This window comes from Balaenoptera physalus (genome assembly GCF_965194825.1).
Source record: "Balaenoptera physalus genome assembly, chromosome: 1".
NCBI classification, from domain to species: domain Eukaryota; kingdom Metazoa; phylum Chordata; class Mammalia; order Artiodactyla; family Balaenopteridae; genus Balaenoptera; species Balaenoptera physalus.
The window spans coordinates 144,289,394-144,309,301 of record NC_138882.1 but is presented as its reverse complement, the minus strand read 5'-3'; positions in this window follow the sequence as shown (position 1 = coordinate 144,309,301).

Here is a 19,908-nt window from a genome sequence, read left to right as displayed (position 1 = left end):
GCATTCCCAGCCTAACAAAGATTTCTTGATTTTTTCTGCTGCTGGTATTTCTAATGACTGGAAAGGAAGATCCCAGGCAGAAAAATGTCTAGGTATCCTTGAAGATGCCAATGCTTTGTAAATACTAAAGATGAAACACGCCAAAAAGAAAGGGAAACAAGCCCTTCCATCACCCTCCCTAAAGATATCTCCTGCCAAATGAAATAAAATGTTTATGTTGTGCATGCCATGTTTATATATCTTCACATCCTCCTTCCTGAGTGAGTGTTTTGTAAATCGATTAAGGTCATTACAACTGTGGTTCCTCAATTTCAAGCCCCATTTTCTTTTTTCCAGGTCAACTTCAAGTGAACTTTAAGGGATTCAACTTTACTAGGATTTTGTAATGCTCAAAAAAGTCACTTTTATAAAAATGTTATAGGAGAAATTTAATGACTTCCTACCTGTAGTGTTATTTGTGAATATAAAGGGAAATTCAAGTCCAAAAACAAACCAGGTCTGATTGTTGGCTCATATAAATTGTTCAGTCTTTCCTAAGTATACAGATAAAGAACAAACACCTAACATCACTTAACATGTGTTTATCTAATTTTGTATGAACAAGTTTTGAACCCATTCATTCTTTTCAGCAAATTTTACTGAGTGCCTACACTGTGCTGTTCATGTACTAGTTAGGGGGTGAGTGGGAGAGTCAGCCTAGTGTTACCCAAACTAGTTTGCTCAACCTCTTTTAGATCTCCTGCACTGATGGGGTATTTATTACCCTTCCAGTGTAGTCAATGCCATTGTTGAACTTTCCTAGTGTCCACAGGAAACAAGTGGAAAACAGATTGCTGGAGCCACCCCAGAAATTCTGATTCAGCTAGTCTACTGCAGGACCCAGAGACCTGCAATATTAATATGCACCTCAGCTGACTCTGGTGCAGGTGCTTCCCATGTGGTCCACAGACTGTGTTTTGAAAACTATCCAGTGGGAAGGGAGTGAAAATCATGCTGCTAGACCTGATTTACATTGGCTCAAGGGCTGCACAAGACTGAGCCTCCTGCTGGTAAATTGCAGGGTTAGAACAGATCCCCCAGATAATATCCCTGGAATTTCTACCCACTGTCAGACATCTACCCTATGGAGTCACACAGAAGAAGTCTTAGTTCATTCTCTCATCAACTGTTCGTTGAATGCCGGTTATGTGCCATGCATGGTGCTTGGTGCAGAGGCTACAGCAAAGAACAAAACAGTCAGAAACCCACCCTTCTTGGAGCTTACATTCAAATGGGGGAATGACTCAGTTATCCTTCTCTAGCTTCAGGCATGCATGCATTCATCCATTTCACAAACGTGGATCAGACTAGGCAGGGTGAGGGGTGCTATGGTTGAGAAATAAACAACAATCCTACCTTCTAAGGAGCCTGCAGTCCAGAGAGGGAGACAGACAAATAAAATCCTATAAGAAAATGTATTAAGTGCAAAGATGGAAGAGTCTGTGGGTGTTATGAGAACTCATAAAGGGGAAATCAAGGAAAGTTTTGCAGAAGTGACACTAGATCTAAACCTTGAAGGACAAGCAGGAGTTCACAGCGGGCACAGGCACATCTACACAAGAGGAAAAAACCAAATAGAGCTCAATCTGGTTGAAGCAAGAGTGGGAAGTGGAGAAGACAGAGGGAGGACGCACAGAGGTGGGCAGGAGCCATTGAAAGGTGTAAAGAAAAATGAGGTAACCTACTCTGATTTTTGTTTTAGAAAGATTTCTCTGGATTCAGTAAAAGGAATAGAATTAGAGGGGAGTGAGCAGCAGCATGAAGTGAGTTAAGAACTTATTACAACAGAGCAGGCCAGAGTGATAAGGGCCTGAATACACAAAGGCCCTGTGTATGCGATGAAGAGGGAGACCTGCGTCTCCCTCTTGAGAGATATTTAAGAAGAGGAATTGAAAACGCTTGATGACCAATCAGGAGTCAGGAGTATGAAGGAGGATGAGAGCCCCTAAAATAGCTGGATGGCCATTATGCTTCCCAAATTTCTCTTCATTAATAACCCAGTTTTCCATTTTTACATCATCCTGGTGCCTCCCACACATATTGCTATTCACAATACGTGAACTGAATTAATGGGGAGCTTGACCGTGGTCTCTGTGGGACAACATACTCTAACTGAAACCACCTACTTAAACACTTCAGCCAAGTTTAAATTATCTTCCAAGGGTCAGATCAACTAATAAAAAATGGTGATAATCCAAGGCAGAAAATGCAAAAGAACTGGAAACTCTTTTTGCTGAGTAACTGAATCTAAAGTTCATACAAACCAAATTACACCCTATGGCCTTTAGAAAATGATGGCAGGCTGAAAGTGATCACCACAAAGCCAAAAGGGGTGGGGCAGGGAGGGGGTGAAATGCAATTAAGGAGGGGGTAACAGAGGACTTCCATAATAGTTATAACGTTTTATTCTTATGCTGATGATGGGCACTTGGGCGTTTACTTCTTCATCTTATGCACTATCTGATGGGCCTGAAATATTTCAGACATGCCTGGGATCACGTTAGGGATCTGGTTACTACCTTTGTGATCTGGGCCAAAGTTTCCAGGAGACCCTTTGGAGGACCCTGCTTGCAAGTTTAGAGATGTTAGGAGGTGCGAACTCTTTTCCCACATGGGTATTCATAGATTCTTGTTCATCTGCTGGGATCGTATGCATGGAGAATTATGCCCACTGCTAGTTATATTTTGATTGCTTCTTGATATGTTAATTACATGGGTCTAGTAAATAAAACTTTGAAAGTTAAAAGAAAAAGATGAAAGGGAGATGACAAAGGTAATAATTTCAGCCAGTAGATTTTATATAATATAACTCAATGCCCTAGACACTCTTTAGAGGGAGAAGACTGAGTGACCCATGCTGGACCTCCTACCCCAGCCATCCAGCAGTGCTCTCATCTGACTGCATCCTGGCTTTCCTCTCAGTAGAGCATGTGAATGATGAGTTCTACAGTTTACAAAGAAAAAATAATCACTTGCTAAATAATGGATTTTGAAAACTAGAAATGTTAATTTCCTTCATCTCTTCCACAGCCAGAATTTAGGCATGACTAGTTCACTGTATACATACACACACATACAAAATGTATACATATTCACATACACAGCTTATACACACACACACACATACACACACAGTATGGTCAATGACCAAATGAACCCAACAAGGAAGAGCAATGTAAAATTAGTGAATGGAGATCCCGTTTTCCCTTTATTGATCAAAGGGAAGAGTCCTTTTTCTTCATATTGACTTCTCCATGAAGCCTTTTGTGATCACTTTATGCACCCTGAGCTCTCACCGAGCTCTCACTGAGGGCTGGTGCTGGTACATGTTGTGTTTTTGCTTATAGCCCTGACTCGACTAAGCCCACAATTACCCCTCTGGGACTTGTCAAGTGAGCAAACAAATGAGTAATTAAAAATAAAAGAACAAAACAATAAACAAATAGATGAATGGTTGACCAGTCTGATCAATTAATTCACAAATAAATCGTGTCCTGCCCTCATTAAAGTTATGGGTCATCCACCACGTGAACACATACATAAATTTCTACACATGTTAATTTCACAGCCAGAATCCACGCCTGACAACATTTTCACGTGTGAACGCTTAGAATCAAGGCAAAAGGGTTTTCGTAAACTAACATGATTACCCTTGACAGTAGCAGGATAAACAGACTCATGTCAGAAATTTGGTAATTATTTCTGCTGCTAGCAGCCACTGTGTTGATTTGCTTTACCATGAAAAGACTTTGTATTGGGAAGCATGTTGGGGGTCTCTCATGTGGAAATCTACTAGAATGAGAGCAAAGACTATCTAATTGCATACTTTTCCATCCCTTTTCTTTCATGAACAAATCCAAAGGCCAACAAGTCAGCCATAGTAATTTCCTCACTCAACAGAAAGAAACGAAGACCTAAAATTAAAATCCAATTCAGTTATTGTTGGTTGAGCACCTACCAGAAGGAGGACTGGGCTAGATGGGATGGTGAAATGCAAAGACAACCTCAAGAAGTTGACAATCTAGGTAGGCTTGAAGACATTTATTTGTTTATTTACTTATTTATTATTTATTTAACATATACTATGAGCCAGACACTTTTGCTAAGCCCTGGTGATAGACATAAACATACTGGCATACTTCATGCCTATGCAAACAAGGGAGTTTGCAATGCAGTAGGTAAGGCAAATATTAAGCAATAAGCATACATACAAATACAAAATTATAAATGTTGTAAAATATTCTATAGGAAAAGAATAAGATTCTACGAAAGAGAGTGATAGGAGAAATATACTTTAAAAGGAGAGAGCTCAGAGGTGACCTTTCTGAGAAAGTATCATTCGTGCTGCCCCCTACCTGTGATACTTATATTTCACGGCACAGTGTATATAATAAGGGCTAACATGAGATGCAGAATATTCTGTGGGCGTGTAGGTTAAAAAGACATTTAGCTGCAGCTAAGGGACTCCTCCTGGTAGAGGCACCAGTTTGGGGTCTCGTGGGAGGATGGGCAGAGATTTGATATGCGCAGAAAAAGGAAAAGTAAGTGTAGGAAACAGCAAGTAGTTGAGTGTAGCTAAGGAACAAGGTACAAGGGATGATCAAAAAGGACCAGACTGTGGAGGGCTTACAATGCCAGGCCAAGGAATTTAAACGTAATTCTACAGGCAGTAAGTAGGGAGCTATGGCAGTCTTGTGAGCAGGGTGCAGGGTGCCCAGACCTGTGCATTTTGAAACTCAGAATGCCGATGAGTAGGGAGAGGACTGTATGGAAGGACACACTAAAGGTGGGCAGGACAACTAGATCCAAGTAAGATTAGCAAAAGCAAACAAGATTGCCATGGTCCACATGAGAATGCTGAGGGCCTGAAATGGGACAGCAGTGCAGTTACAAGAGGGAGTGACAAACAGCAAATGTTGGCAAGGTGATTTGCCTGGCTGGCCATAGTCCAGTCCTGATTGGCCTTAGGAAGTGAGAGGGTGGTGTCTATTGTAACACTAAAATCATGAGACTCTGGGACTAGGGAGATGGGGGTGTTTCTAGCCAGACAGGGAATCAAGAAGGAGTAGCAGGTCGAGGAAGCGATGCTTTGTTTGCTTCGGGACATGTTGAGTTTAGGGACCTGCAGGACCCTCTGTCCAGCAGCTGTATCGGTGCAGGTGTGTAGCGCCCATGGTGGGATGACCAAGCCAGAGGCTGGTGGGCTGACTCAGCAAGGCGACCTCAGTCAGGGCTCGGAGCCCCAGGTCTCTGTATGTGTCTTGTTTAGCCAGTGAGTTATCATGAAGTATTTACTGTACCCAAGCCTGGGCCTTCCTGAGAACAGGCACGGCCACGCCTAACCTAACATTCTCAGGAATTATTACTGCTGATAACTCTTTACTGGGGAAATCAAATAGCTGTAACTTTTCACTGTTGTTCGAAAAGCTTGAGGAGTGAGTCATGTGCTACCCACAGAAGACCTCTGTCCACACTAGCCACATAGTAAAATTAAGTTCAAACAAAACGGTTTGGAAGCATGTTTCATTTCAGAAAGGCTTACCTTCTTCCTCTTACTGGAAGCGAGTGTTACAGGGCATTAAAAGGCTCTGTGTCCTACATAGTGTTTAATATAAGGGCTTCATTTTTTTTCTTTAATCTACATGATATCAATACTAAAATTCGTAAGTAGTGAAAGCAGTTGCAGTTAACCTTTACATTTATTGCACTGTATCATTTGTGAAACACTTTGGCCAATGATACTCTTCAAAACAAGCCAGCAGAGTCAGTACTGCTGCCCCCCCTTTCCTTCAGAGAAACGGAGGCTCTCAGAGGTCACAGGAGGTGCTCCAGGTCACCTAACTAGAAAACATCAGAGCCAAGGTTGAGCCTTGAGCTTTATCATATTTGTATCATGCTGTGTACTTATGTAACATTTTCTAGTTTACAGTGCACTTTCAAGATGACTTCTTAGATCTTCCCAAGGGCCATTGTTGACTCCCTCTAAGGCAGAGGGACCTGAGAGGCTGAATGACTTGGTGACAGTCACAAGAAGAGTGGCAGAGCCCAGACTCCAGGCCTGGGATCCCTTTATCTGCTCCCCACTCTGTGCAGACCTCCTTCCAGGACAACCAGAGAGCAGGGTGGACTAATTATCATCACTGGCAGACAACGAGGACTTTCTATGTCCTATCCTCCAGGACAAAAATGGGCCCCCCAGAGTTCCTCCTTCTTTATGCACCCTTACTCTGTATGTAGCACTGAAGAAGACACCTAAAAAATGCTGCTCTTTCCTTGAAATTTTTCAGAGTTTCCAGATTTGAGCCCCGAATTGAACATCATCGCCTTTACCCATACATACTGCCACCAATTTCACCCCATTCACAGAGGCTACTGAGAAAAACAGCTCTTTGAACTCCAAAGCAAGTCAATCCAGCAAGCCAGATGACCATTTCTGTGGGTCTGCTCAGTTCATCATTCTGGGCAACACCCAGAGAACACGTGGTCACCCTACCCAACACACAGATCCTCGGAAGTAACTTAAATAAACTGGCCACTCTCAGCCATTCTTGTCCTGGAGCCTGTTGTCAATGGATATCACAAACCATACTCTAGAAGCATTGATGTGTAAGATAGAAGCCTTTTACCAAAGGCTTCTTTAATGGAGCCGGAGTGGGAGGTTTACATTCCATGTCACAAAGCAAAACCTACTCTAACTCATCCTTGGAAGTCTCTCTGGTTCCCCCAAGTTCTTTTGCCTAGAGTTGCTGCTACCTCTCTCCTCCTCCCTGCACCTTCCCTAGATTCCTTCCCCTCCTGTAGCCACTCCTACCACGCCCTCTGTCTCTCCTATTTGTAGAGCAATTGGCATCCCCATCCACCAATACCACTCAGGAAACCTAATAATACTCCTTGGGATCCACTATCTTTAAAAATTCAGGAACTCCTTGGGACCTCCCTGGTGGTCCAGTAGCTAATACTCCACGCTCCCAATACAGGGGGCCCGGGTTCAATCCCTGGTCAGGGAACTAGATCCCACATACCGCAGCTAAGAGTTCACGTGCTGCAACAAAGATCCTGCATGCCACAACTAAGACCCAACGCAGCCAAAAAAACAAACAAACAAAAAATTCAGAAACTTTTGAGAAGAAAGAGAGATCTGGAAAAAAATTCTAAAACTATTGATTTAATTATTATTCCTGGCCCAAAATAAAAGCATAATAGCCAACATTTTCTGTCTCGGATTCTTTGCATACTTTCTCCCTAATTCTCAAAACAGCCCTATAAGGCAGGTATCAAGCCCTATTTTACAGATTAGTATACTGAGGCTTAGAGGAATTAAACTATTTACCAGCTACTGCCAATCAAGTGCAGACCCAAATCTATCCGGCTCCAGAAATCATGCATCCCGTGCCACACTGCACAGAAACAGCAGGCTGCTTCCCCTTTGGGAGCTGCCCTACCTCCTCCCCAACCACCCAGCTCAAGTCAGCTGCAGCCCTCTCCCCGCTACCCCCATGTTTCCTCTGGCCAGAGGCAAAAGGAAGCTTGTTACCTTTTCAGCTGATAGACCCACTTCCTGAGCCAGCCCTGGGTGTTATGCGCACATGGCCCAGCGCCCTCTTGCCCCGAGACCTGCTCACCAGCCTCTAGTCACATCTGGAACGTATTTGAAATTACCTCTAACCACAACTGCAGAGTAAGTTTTTTTGAGTCAAAGATTGCAAAAGATTAAGCCAGTGGCTTAGGCTCACTTGCTAAAGTTCAGCACAGGAGATCCGTATCCCCGCTTCCCCAGCTCTCACTGGCTCTGTTGGGGCAACTTAACATGGCAGGTTTGGTCCAATTGTTGTCACTTGAGAGAATGGAACCCTTAGCTCTGTTGTGGAAACACAGACTTCACTTGCAAGTGGGGAGCAGTGGAAGTGGTCTAGGACGAGTAGTGTTCAAGCACTCGGCTTTGAAACTGAACAGCCCCAAGTGTGGGTCCTCTGTCTGCCATTTACTATCTGTGTGACCTTGGTGAGTCACCTAAGAGCCCCAAACCTTTGTTTCCTCCCCTGAATAAGAGAAGGCTGTTAGGAGTAAAGAGATAATGGCTGCACCTAAAACAAAGTCCACAGTCAATGTAATTTATCCTTATTTTTATTTCCAACGGCAACCTCAGCTCTCTCCTGACCTCCCTAACCTTGGGGCAGTCATTCAACCTCTGGGCCCCAAGTCTCCTCACCTGCATGGACAGATTCGGTTCAGTCATCTCTCAGATCCCTTCCTGCATTGATTATCTATGAAACAACCTCTATTTTGCTTCTTTTTTCCTGCTTGTTGGACAAAAAGAAAAAATCACTCATTCCCAAAACCCCTTGGAAAAAGAAGGACTCCGCTTGGCATGGGCTTTCATAGGAAACAGCTCTTCTTTTCCAGAATTGGAATAAAAAGCACGTGTTGTTTACTGTTTGTTTGGGTTCAGAGGGACAGAGAAATAGTAGAGTAGCTTCACGTGACAAAGTCATCACAGGCTGCAGGGGGCAGGTATAGTGAACATGTCACATCCACGGGCCGGGGCCCTGAAGGGTCTTCTACTCTATGGGTTTGACCAGAGTGCACACCTGTTGTGTGATGAAAATAACAAAACGGTATTCCCAGAGATCTCCACACCCTCGAGTGGAGTGATCGGAACCCAGGGAGCGATGGTGGATATTAAGAGGCACCAAGCAGGGGAAGCAGGGAAGTGATGAAATGACTGTTAGCCAGAAATAGAGGGGAGAAAAAAACAAGAGAAAGAGAAATAGTATGATAATCTGGTCTCGAATCAGCCAGGTCCCTGCTTTTGGCCAAGCAAAGAGGCTTTGCTAGCAGTTTCCTATACGCATCCACCAACCCCATCCAAACTCCTGCCAGGAAGCATCATTATAGACAAATGTCTGCCTCAACTCTATTGAGAACACATGAAAGGAAAGGCTTCCTACTCCCTTTTCTGAAAGAGTTTTGCCATTTGGACAGATTTTCAGGGTCACTTTCCGACCCATCTCTGGAAGAATAATAGCTATCAGACCCCTCCTGACTCACTTGTAAATGGGAAAAAAACCATACATCTTTATTCAAAATACAGATGGATGCCCAGTCCCAGCCCTCAGGCTCTCTGAGGCACTTCTGCTACCTTGTCCCTTGCATGTCCCCCTTACCCTTTGGCCACTCTTGGAAAGAAATGTCCTTCCAGTTAAGCATGCTTTGACTAATTAATTTATTCCATCTGTTCTTCCTCAGGAACCTTGACCATGACACAAAAGGTTCCGAGACAGATTTGGTTCTTATATTGATAACCAGGTCACCCATAATTGATGCAGAGTAGAGTATGGAGGGCTGAAGGAAAGGGGCACCTAAGATTTGTTTCCCCTTTCATTTGCTTGGCTTTTATGCAAACTGCTGATTTATCCAGTAGGTTAAATGCACGGAGACATCTGAAACTGCATAAGAAAGAAGCTAATCTCTGCTTTGCAAGGGAATTTTTAAAACCTAACCCTGTTCAAGTCATTGGTGGAAGGAATGGGGAGGAAGAGAAGTAAACAAACTCATAATTGTGGAATGAATGAACAAACAATACTAACTGAGCAACTACCATGAGCCAGTTCCTTTAGCAGGTGGCTTACATGTTTTTAATCCTCAGAACAAGCTTGTGAGTAGGTAGAATAATGCCTGTGTCAAAGATAAGGCAACTAGACTTCAGAGAAGCAAAATAATTTACCATGGGTCACTCAAGCCTCGATTCAGCTTCAGATCCACTATATGCTCAAATCTACTTCCACCTAGATGCACTGGGAAACGTGCATCTCTTTGTTGTGAGTGTATTTTCCAAAATTCTGATGACTCTGAGTCTTTAGCGGGACCCCATCGTATCTTCAGAGGTGGGGAAAATAAGCGAACATGACTAGTCTGGGTGAGCTCTCCCTGACAGCTTTGGAGAAGCCAACGTGGCCTTACATGTGCAAGCTCCCTTCATTAAGTTAGTCGCCTTTATTTGAAGTCAAATACCCTTTATCTGAATTGACAGCAGGTTTCTGATCAAATATTACTGAGTCTGCCTCTAGGTGTGAACATGGGTAAGTTCCTCTGTTCCCCCCTGGTTAATGCCTTGTGACCCTGGGTGCCAGAACAATGCAGTTTGACTCAGCCTAACAAAATGTGACAGGTAACATCCAAAGGCGAAAACAGCGCCTCTCCACTGCCTCCCATGTTCCCCATTTTTACATCGTGCACATCTCAAACCCAGCGTGCAAGGGACTTTTTAACTCACCAGGTGTTGCCACTTGGAAAGGTCAGTTTTACATTTGCAATCTTCGCATCCTGTTCCCTGCTGTGGATTTATGGAGCAGAAGACAAAAGAGCCCAATGTTAGTGTATATTTGGTCCCTCCAATGCCATATTGGAAGCGGCTGAGAGAGGGGGAGGCCCCAGGCCGTAGGGGCCGGGGGTGAGGGTGGCCAAGGGCCTGGGTCAGTGTCACAGGGGCTCGTGTAGGCTGATGTCCAGGGGGGTCTCATGGAGTCAGGACAGATTCTCTCCGGTGCCAGCGCAATGCCCACTCCAGCCTGTAGTCGATTGAGATAACCTTGACAGCACGAACAATGAACATCACATCATTTTCCTGAGGATACGTCGGTCCACGGAAAGATCTCTGCCAAAATTCATTCCCCTGCCAAGGCTTCCAGGTGTTCCTTTGTGTTTGCGCAGAGAACTAACATCATTTTTTCCTTCAGTTCGGAAGAGGTGGTCCAAAGTGTTTAAGCAACAGTAGTTGCAACATGTCAGAGTGGGAATTTATTATCTCAGCCCCAATAGGTCTTAATAAGCCTTACACAACTGTTTAGGCATTTATTCTATTAACGGCTGTTCATTCTGGTGGTTTCACCTGAATATTCATGATCTTCCTATCCCCAGAGCTTCAGCAGAGCAGCTGTTTGAAACCCGCAGCAAATGTTCAAGAGAGTTCCACAAATATAAACACCCTCACAGCTGAGTGTTGCAGCCCCGGCCTCACAGAGACTAGCCATGAAACATTTATGTCAAGTGGTATTTGGAGGGCGGCATGTACAAAACTGAAATAGTCCTCCCCCTTTGGGGAGCCCTGCACTCTAATTGGGACATGACCACTCGGACAAAGGGTCCAGGAGAGCCCGCGTCCACGAGGTAACCGCCTCCTTCCCTGCCCCCTCCTATCCGGGGAGATTCTGAATTCATTCCAACTGGGAGTGAAGCTAGAGCCGCCTAGAGGATGGGGTGCAGGCGGGACGTGCAGTACACACTTCAGGGAGTATTGCTGAGTTGGTTGTTTGTGAAAGAGTGAGGTGGTTTGTACAGGGAATTGTTTTAGCATGAAAATATCAAAAAAGAAAGGATTGGTGGTGGTTTTCCAAAGGGATATAACTAGGAATGACAGGATTAAATTACCAAGAGGACGATCTGAGATGAAATTTGGTGAGATCTCCCCCTTGAGCATATGTTTTGAGCCTTTCGACTCAGAACGCAAAGTGGAAGAAATTCTGGCCCATTTTTTATGATTGAACAAATCTCCGCCTAGGGCAAGTCCCTTAACCACTTTGTGCCTCAGCTTCTTCGCTTGTAAGTTTTGGGGTGGGGACGTTGTGTCAAAGAAGATGATAATATGACAGCATTTTATAACCAATAGATATTACTGTATTGAAAACACATTCCTATGGTCCTTAACGTACCCCAAGAAGACTTTAAGAACTAGTCTAAAAGCATAAAGCTAAAGATGAATAAATATATTTTCTAGACTTTTTGTGGGAAACTAAGGTCACCTTGACCAGTGAGGACCGTAGGGTGAGCAGGGACTGGGGCTGTTACATGTGCTGTTTGCTGGAGTAGAAAGAACACGGGTTGTAGAGTCATAAGTCATGCTGACCTGGGTTCAAATCCCAGCACTACTGCTGAAATTAGAGCAAATCTCAGCTTTTCTGAGCCTCAGTTCCTTTATCTGTAAAAAGTAAAGCATTTCTAACTTACACTTCTGTCCCAAGGTTTGAGGTGCTGTGATACACAGCACAGTGCCTGACACAGCTTTCACCAGATGCGGCTCCTTTCTCTCACCTTCTGCCCCTAGAGCCCAGCTTGCTTGCCCCCCGCCCCCCAGCCATTCTTCCCGCAGCTGTGGGGTTTTCGGTTCCGGGATCTGGATGAAGGGACAGAATAGACCTGCCTCCAAACAGTGACGGCTCTAGCCAGATTTCCACTTCTATAAGCCAAGAATCAGAAACCAGGAGCAGGGCAGGAGAGAAGATTCTATCCCCTCCTTGTTTTTTCAGTGGCCTGGCAGGCTCATTCTTTCCTTGGGACCTGTATGAGCTGGAAGGGAAGGAGAGAGGTGAAGGCTTTATTGCAAGTTTATTCCAGGAGGAGACAATAACCTGAAGCTTCTCAAGGAAGGTGATCATCCTTAGCTAAGTGTCCTCTTCTGTGCTTTGACAGAACTTACCACATGCACTGTCATCCTTGATTTTTTTAATCCATTTTCTTCAGTAAATGCATGCTTCTCAACCTTTTGTAAAAGCCATCTTTGGAGTCACATAAAATCCTCAAGTCCTCCTTCAGTGGTCTCTGGAATTCAAAATAAAAGAAAAATCATGGTTCAAATCAAATCAATGCAATTATAACATCAACATATTTTTGCAAGCTTCCTCCATAACACAACTCCCTAACCCGTGCTTGAAAAAAAGTCGTAATAGAGAATGAGAGAACCAAACATGGAAAAAATGAATTAATATAACATGTGGGAAATGTTATAATAGAGGATCAGAGCAAGTCCTTGGGAGCACGGAGGAGCAGGAAGTCTTCTGGCTGGGAGAACCTGGGAAAGCCAGGTTGAGTACGGGTCACAACTGAGCAGACATTTTCTGGATGGAAAAGACAGAATAGGCATTAAAAGCACAGGCAACTGCGTGGGCTGAGAGCTAAAGGTGGGAAGTGGATGATGGGGCAAGGAAATGGCAGAAAGTTCTCTGTGGCTGAAGCGGTTTAGTGGGGAGCAGGGTAAAGTGGGTTAGGGCCCCTGGTGCAGTGCTGAGGATCTGGATGAAATCTTACAGGCAAGCACGGAGTAGCATCATTAGCATTTTATTTTAGAAGAAAACACGTGCATGTTTGTGATGAAAGAAATGAGCTGGGGCATGACAGATAGGGAGATCCTATGCTACTTATTTAATCCTCCCAATAACCCCAGGGAGGAGCTATTATTTCTCTCTAACAAGAAGTTGCTCACGACTTGCTCTTTTGCTGACAAGTTAACAGAGCTGGGACCCAAACCCAGGCCTTCTGACTTCAAGTCTATGATTCTTTTCACTTCTCATCATAATTCATTAGCTACCACAACAACAAAATGCAGACACTGAGTTGTTTTCAGGGGTTCATAACCTTTCAATGTGCTGTAGACCCATTTAACAGTCTGGTAAAGCCTACAAACCTCTTGTCAGAATAATTTTTTTAATGTATAAAAAGGAATCGAACTACCAAAGATACCAATAATATTGAAATACAGTTATAAAAAATATTTTAAATGCTACAATAATGTAAGTGCTTCTCTATTAATGCATCAAAAAGCCAGCTCTATTGGAGGGACTAATAATTAGCAGAATTTCAAAATACTGGTAAATGTAAATCATGTTTCAAGATCTTTTCAACAACTGCTGTGCAATATGAAAATATCTGTGATTCCTATTGGTGACAGTCATGAGTTTTGCGAATGTTACTGTAACTTGCTTCTAATCATAATTAATAAAAATGGTAAATTTCAGTTATAGATTAGTGAACATAAAGGTGTAATTTTTCTCACCCGAATTCAAATATTCCTGAATAATATCCATGGACCTTAGTTAAGAACCTCGAGAAATGTTTCAAATTTAAGATAACCTATAAGAGTGATTTCTAAAAATATTTAGAGATGGAATCATTTTTTCAAATGAACTAAGAAGGAGAATTTCTTTCTCAGATTCTTCTCCATATAGGTTATTACAGAATATTGAGTAAAGTTCCCTGTGCTATACAGTAGGTCCTTGTTGATTATCTAAATATTTTATATATAGTAGTGTGTATATGTTAATCCCAAATGGATATATGTATAGGTATAACTGAACCACTTTGCTGTACACATGAAACGAACACAATATTGTAAATCAACTATACCCCAGTATAAAATAAAATTTAAATTTAAAAAAAGGAGAATTTCAATGATGAAATAGTTCAAAGCAGAAACAGAAGGAGTATGGCGGACTTGGAGACCCACCTCCTAGGTCTCCTGGTCTCCTCCTTTAGGCACTCCCAATGAAGCCAACCCATGAGGTATCTCCTCAGAACCCAGGGCTCCCCAGAAAATACTTTACTATGGTTTCCCAACACGTGTTGGCAGTGCTCAACTTTTCAAGACAGAGGTCTGGAAGGTTTTCCAGTGATAATAGCCCTTTCCACAAAACACACTGCCATGCCACTCTCAGGAAAGCTGTTCTTTCAGGGAAAGTTTCTGAGCAACCATGGATCTTCAGGAATATTCCAGAGGTAGCCTTGTTCATACACAGGCTGCTCTCAGTGAACAGTAATGGTTTCAAGCTAATAAGGAAATAATCCATTTTCAGCAGATGAAAGAAGGGGGATCAGAAAGGTAACCTGAGCTGAGGGTAATAGCAGCGCCAAAAACTTATAATGGAAACTATCTGAAGAATCCAAGACCCTTTGTTAGATATGAATGATTTCTTTTTTCTGCTGAAAAGTGTATGAAGAACTTGAGAAGAAGGGCCTGAGTGGATTTTATGAAACAAGCTCTGTGTGAGGAAGAAGGGCTCAGGGTAAGGTTGCAGCTCCACTGTATCCTTACATTACGTAACAAGAAGGGAGTTGAAAGATGGTCAAAGCACCACAACATGATGTGCTCTGTCTTTGAACTCTTTCCTCCGGGTTTTAACTGTAAGTTCATACATGTTTCCTTGAAATACCTCTCTCACCAGGTGTGTGATATACAACAGAGGCAGAAACAAACTTAATTAAGAAAGAATTCTATGAGGGATGATACACACACCTGGTGTTCCCCACTCTGAGTGCCAAAATCTTCACTGTAATAATCAGGAAGATTCCACCTACTCGAGATATCTATATACAACAATGCTTTAAGGTGTTTAAAGCAGGATTTTTAAAAAACATTAAATATATTTAATGTTTCCATTCTGAAATGAGAACTAGAATCTTTTGGTTCCACTACCAAAATGCAAAGAACTGTAGAAGAGACATAGTAGGCTATGATATTACTTTATAGTTCCGTTTTTTCTTTTTTGGCTGCATTGGGTCTTTGTTGTTGTGCGCGGGCTTTCTCTAGTTGTGGCGAGTGGGGGCTACTCTTCGTTGTAGTGTGCGGGCTTCTCATTGTGGTGGCTTCTCTTGTTGCGGAGCACAGGCTCTAGGCGTGTGGGCTTCAGTAGTTGTGGCACGCAGTCTCAGTAGTTGTGGCGCACGGGCTTAGTTACTCTGTGGCATGTGGGATATTCCCGGACCAGGGCTCGAACCCGTGTACCCTGAATTGGCAGTTGGATTCTTAACCACTGCACCACCAGGGATGCCCTATAGTTCCTTTTATTATTCATTTACGTATTTATTCAAAAACTATTTATTGAGTGGCTTTTATGGTTGATAGACTGAACTAGGTGCCAGAAATACACTGGGGAGCAAGACGTGATCCTTTGTCCTCATGGAATACGTATTCTAGAGGGGAGACAGACATCAAGCCAATACTTATTCAGTTCCTTCTGAAAGAACTGATTCTCAGTCTTCAACGTGTCTAAGAATCACCCAGATTAGCAGATGCAAACTATTATATATAGGATGGATAAACAACAAGGTCCAACTGTATAGCTGGGGAACTATATTCAATATCCTGTGATAAACCATAGTGGAAAAGAATATGAAAAAGTATATATATATATATATATATATATATATATATATATATATATATATATATATGTATGTATAACTGAATCACTTTGCTGTACAGCAGAAATTAACACAACATTGTGAATCAACTATATTTCAATAAATTTTTTTTTAAAAAAAAGAATCACCCAGGAAGCTTGTTAAAAAAAAATACATATTGCCAATTCTGCAAACCTGAAGTGGGGCTGAGGAATTCACATTTCTAATGAGCTCCACAGTGGGTCTCATGCAGGTGGTTGGTGGACCAGGCTTTGAAGAACGTTGCAACTAATAAGTCTATAGAACAGGCTCTCTTTCCTGCCCACCACGCTCTCATCCCACATTCTTTGCAAAGGAATGCCCATTTCTTATTTCAGAGCCCTTATTCATAAGCCTTGGGCTTTGCCCACACCCTTTCTTAGAACTCAGCCTTTGTAAATACTAGGCAATAAGTATTAAATAATTTATTTCTGGGGGAAACTCTGATTCTCTCCAACATACTCAGTGTTTTACTGCAGCTCCCTGTCTATCTAACCTGAATCATCTGCCCCTCCATTTTTAGGCAGTTGCGTTGTTTCTGCTTTCTGTGAGCTTTAGCAGCAAGAGGAGGGTTTCACGCCCCTCTGGGCAGAAAGACTCACGTTCTGCTTTCAAGGCACTTGAGTCCTTCAACACTGTTAAATAGCCCACTCCAAACACTATTAAATAGCCCACTCCACCCACCATTATCAAAGGACATGACTGTTTGACTTCCTCATGCTTCGTAGCACAAATGCTCACGCACACGCACTCTCACACACACACACACACACACACACAGACGTCCATGAGCATATAAATAGGTTTGCATACACAATCTATCTAAACAAAATCTGCCAGTTCCTTAGTGTCATCAAAAAGTATTAATTTGCAGACTCTCAGCTATGAACCTAATACAGCTAGTAATCCATACAAGAATTTAACTCCTATCAATTCCATTTCCATAAAGTCACCACAAAGTGAAGAACTCCAATCTCCACGTGCATTGGCCCTTTCTCTTCCCATAAATGAGTGTTAGGATCATCCTTGATATGACACCGTGCCTGGACCATACTGGGACTCGGCCCATAACTCCAACAAATTAAAGCAAGACTGGCTTTCATCTTCCTCTAAAGCACAAATTGTTGCTGCATAATAACCTCTGAATCAATTAACTATATGTCAGTGGATTCTAAGCATAATAATTTTTAAAGTTAGTCCTTATATTTTTTTATTTCTTCTTAATATGGTAATACCTTACTAATAAAAAATTAATTGCTAAGGGCTGAGCTGAATTAGTGAGAAGTGTGAATTATAAATTGTCTTCTCAGAGCAGTTTAGTTCCTATAAAATACAGCTAGATTAAATAAGTGTTGCCAAGTAGAAGGCATGCTGCCCTGCCCTGCTTTAATGAGTAGATAAGAATAATTTGTAATTAGCATAGGAAGGCTGCTAAACTGCTTTTTTAAATGTTCTAGCATAGAAAGCACATGCTTCCACAGCACACATCACAAGAGTTATCGAAAGCTGGCTCTGTAGGGTGTTACAGCAGATTTAAGCACTGGATATTTTTTTGAAGTCCATTTCAAAACTTCCATAATTCTGTGATCAACTGAATTTTACATCTTTTCTTTTTAACTTGGTAAGATTCTTTTATGAATTATCATAAATTCCAAACTAGTGAAACCCAAATTGATAAATTTTGCTGAATCCAATTATTCTCATTTCCTGATTTTCATAGGAAAGTTAATATTTGGTGCCCTGTCAAGAGTGTCATGTTCTTGCAGCATTATTTACCATAGCCAAGATATGGAAGCAACCTAAGTGCCCATCAATAGATAAATAGATAAAGAAGATGTGGTATATACATAAAATGGAATATCACTCAGCCATTAAAAAAAAGAATGAAATCTTGCCATTCATGACAATATAATACCTAGAGGGTATTATGCTGTGTGAAATAAGTCAGAAAGAGAAAGACAAATACTATGTGATTTCACTTATAGGTGGAATCTAAAAAGCAAAACAGATGAACCAACATAACAAAATAGGAACAGACTCATAGACACAGAGAACAATCTAGTGGTTGCCAGAGGGGGGAGATGAGTGAAATAGGTGAGGGAGATTAAGAGGTACAAACTTTCAATTATAAAATAAATGTCATGGGATGTAATAAAGAACATAATCAATAATATTGTAATAACTTTGTATGAAGACAGATGGTAACTAGACTTATCACGGTGATTATTTTGTAATGGATAAAAATATTGAATCATTATGCTGTACACTTGAAACTAATATGTCAATTATACATCAACTTTTTAAAAAAGAAATTAAGTAAATAAATAAATAAAATTGAAATTTTTTAAAAAGTGTCATGTTCCATGGCATCTAACAGAAAAAAAAGGGGGTGGGGGGACTGCACTCCAGAGATGGAGAGAACAATAATAAAATTAGCAATTGACATAATGTATTATTTACTTCCAAGTGTATCCGTATCTTTTTGCATTCACAGTTATTCTAGACGAGAAGTCAAGATGGTTATTATTAACACCATGTTAAAGAAAGAGAACCCAAGGGTCTCTAGGTTCTTACAGGATTAAAATTCAGGCCTTCTGAGTCCAGAGTCTACTTGGTATGTAATAGAAGCTCAATATGCATCAGTTTAATGAATGAACAAATTGCTCATCAATCAATCAATAAAAATAATTAGGGATAATCTATCTAATTAAAAGAAAGCATTCCATCAACAGAGGAATGGATAAAGAAGATGTGGTATATATATACAATGGAATACTACTCAGCCATTAAAAAGAATGAAATAATGCCATTTGCAGAAACATGGATGGACCTAGAGATTGTCATACTGAGTGAAGTAAGTCAGAGAGAGAAATATCATCTGATAGCACTTATATACAGAATCTAAAAACAAAAATGATACAAATGAACTTATTTACAAAACAGAAACAGACTCAGAGACTTAGAGAAAGAACTTATGGTTACCAGGGGGGAAGGGTGAGGGGAAGAGATAGTTAGGGAGTTTGGGATTGACATGTACACACTGCTATATTTAAAATGGATAACCAACAAGGACCTACTGTATAGCACAGGGAACTCTGCTCAACATTATATTGATATAACATAAATGGGAAAAGAATTTGAAAAAGAATAGATACATGTATATGTATAACTGAATCACTTTGTTGTACACTTGAAACTAACACAACATTGTTAATCAACTATACTCCAATATAAAATAAAAAGTTTTAAAAAATAATAATAAAAAATTTTTTTTTAAAAAAGCATTGGTAGGCAAAGCAAGACAATCATTCAAAGACTAAACCTCTTTCAGATACTTAAGAAAACAGGGATCCTATCAGGATACATAGCCAGAGCTGGCCCCATCATTTGCAGGGCCTGGTGCAAAATGAATACTCAGGGACCCTTGTTCAAAAATCATTAAGAATTTTAAGACAATGGCAACAAAGAATTAAACCAAGCACAGAGTCCTTCTAAGAACAGGGGCCCAGTGCAACTACACAAATCACACATCCATGAAGCCAGCCCTGCACATAACATTTTAAAGCTTCGAGTGCTGGTCCTTGGTGGGAATGATAGCATCCTGTAGAAAGCATTTTGGATATTGGTGGGGAAGTTCTTGGATAGTGCAATGTTTGGAGACCCTGCTGGTAGACAGTGGGCATGGGCCAAAAGTTCTAGAGATCTTCAGTGTCAGAGATAGCCCAGCACTATAAAGAACTTTCCTGCTTCCCAGAGAACCTTTGAATGCCCCACCAGCTATTCCCATAGGTAAAAAGTTTGTTTGTAATTATCTGAGCTTAAAAAATACCTTTGTTTTACATATCCTTAATTTTCCATAACGTGACTATTCTGTCAGTTCTG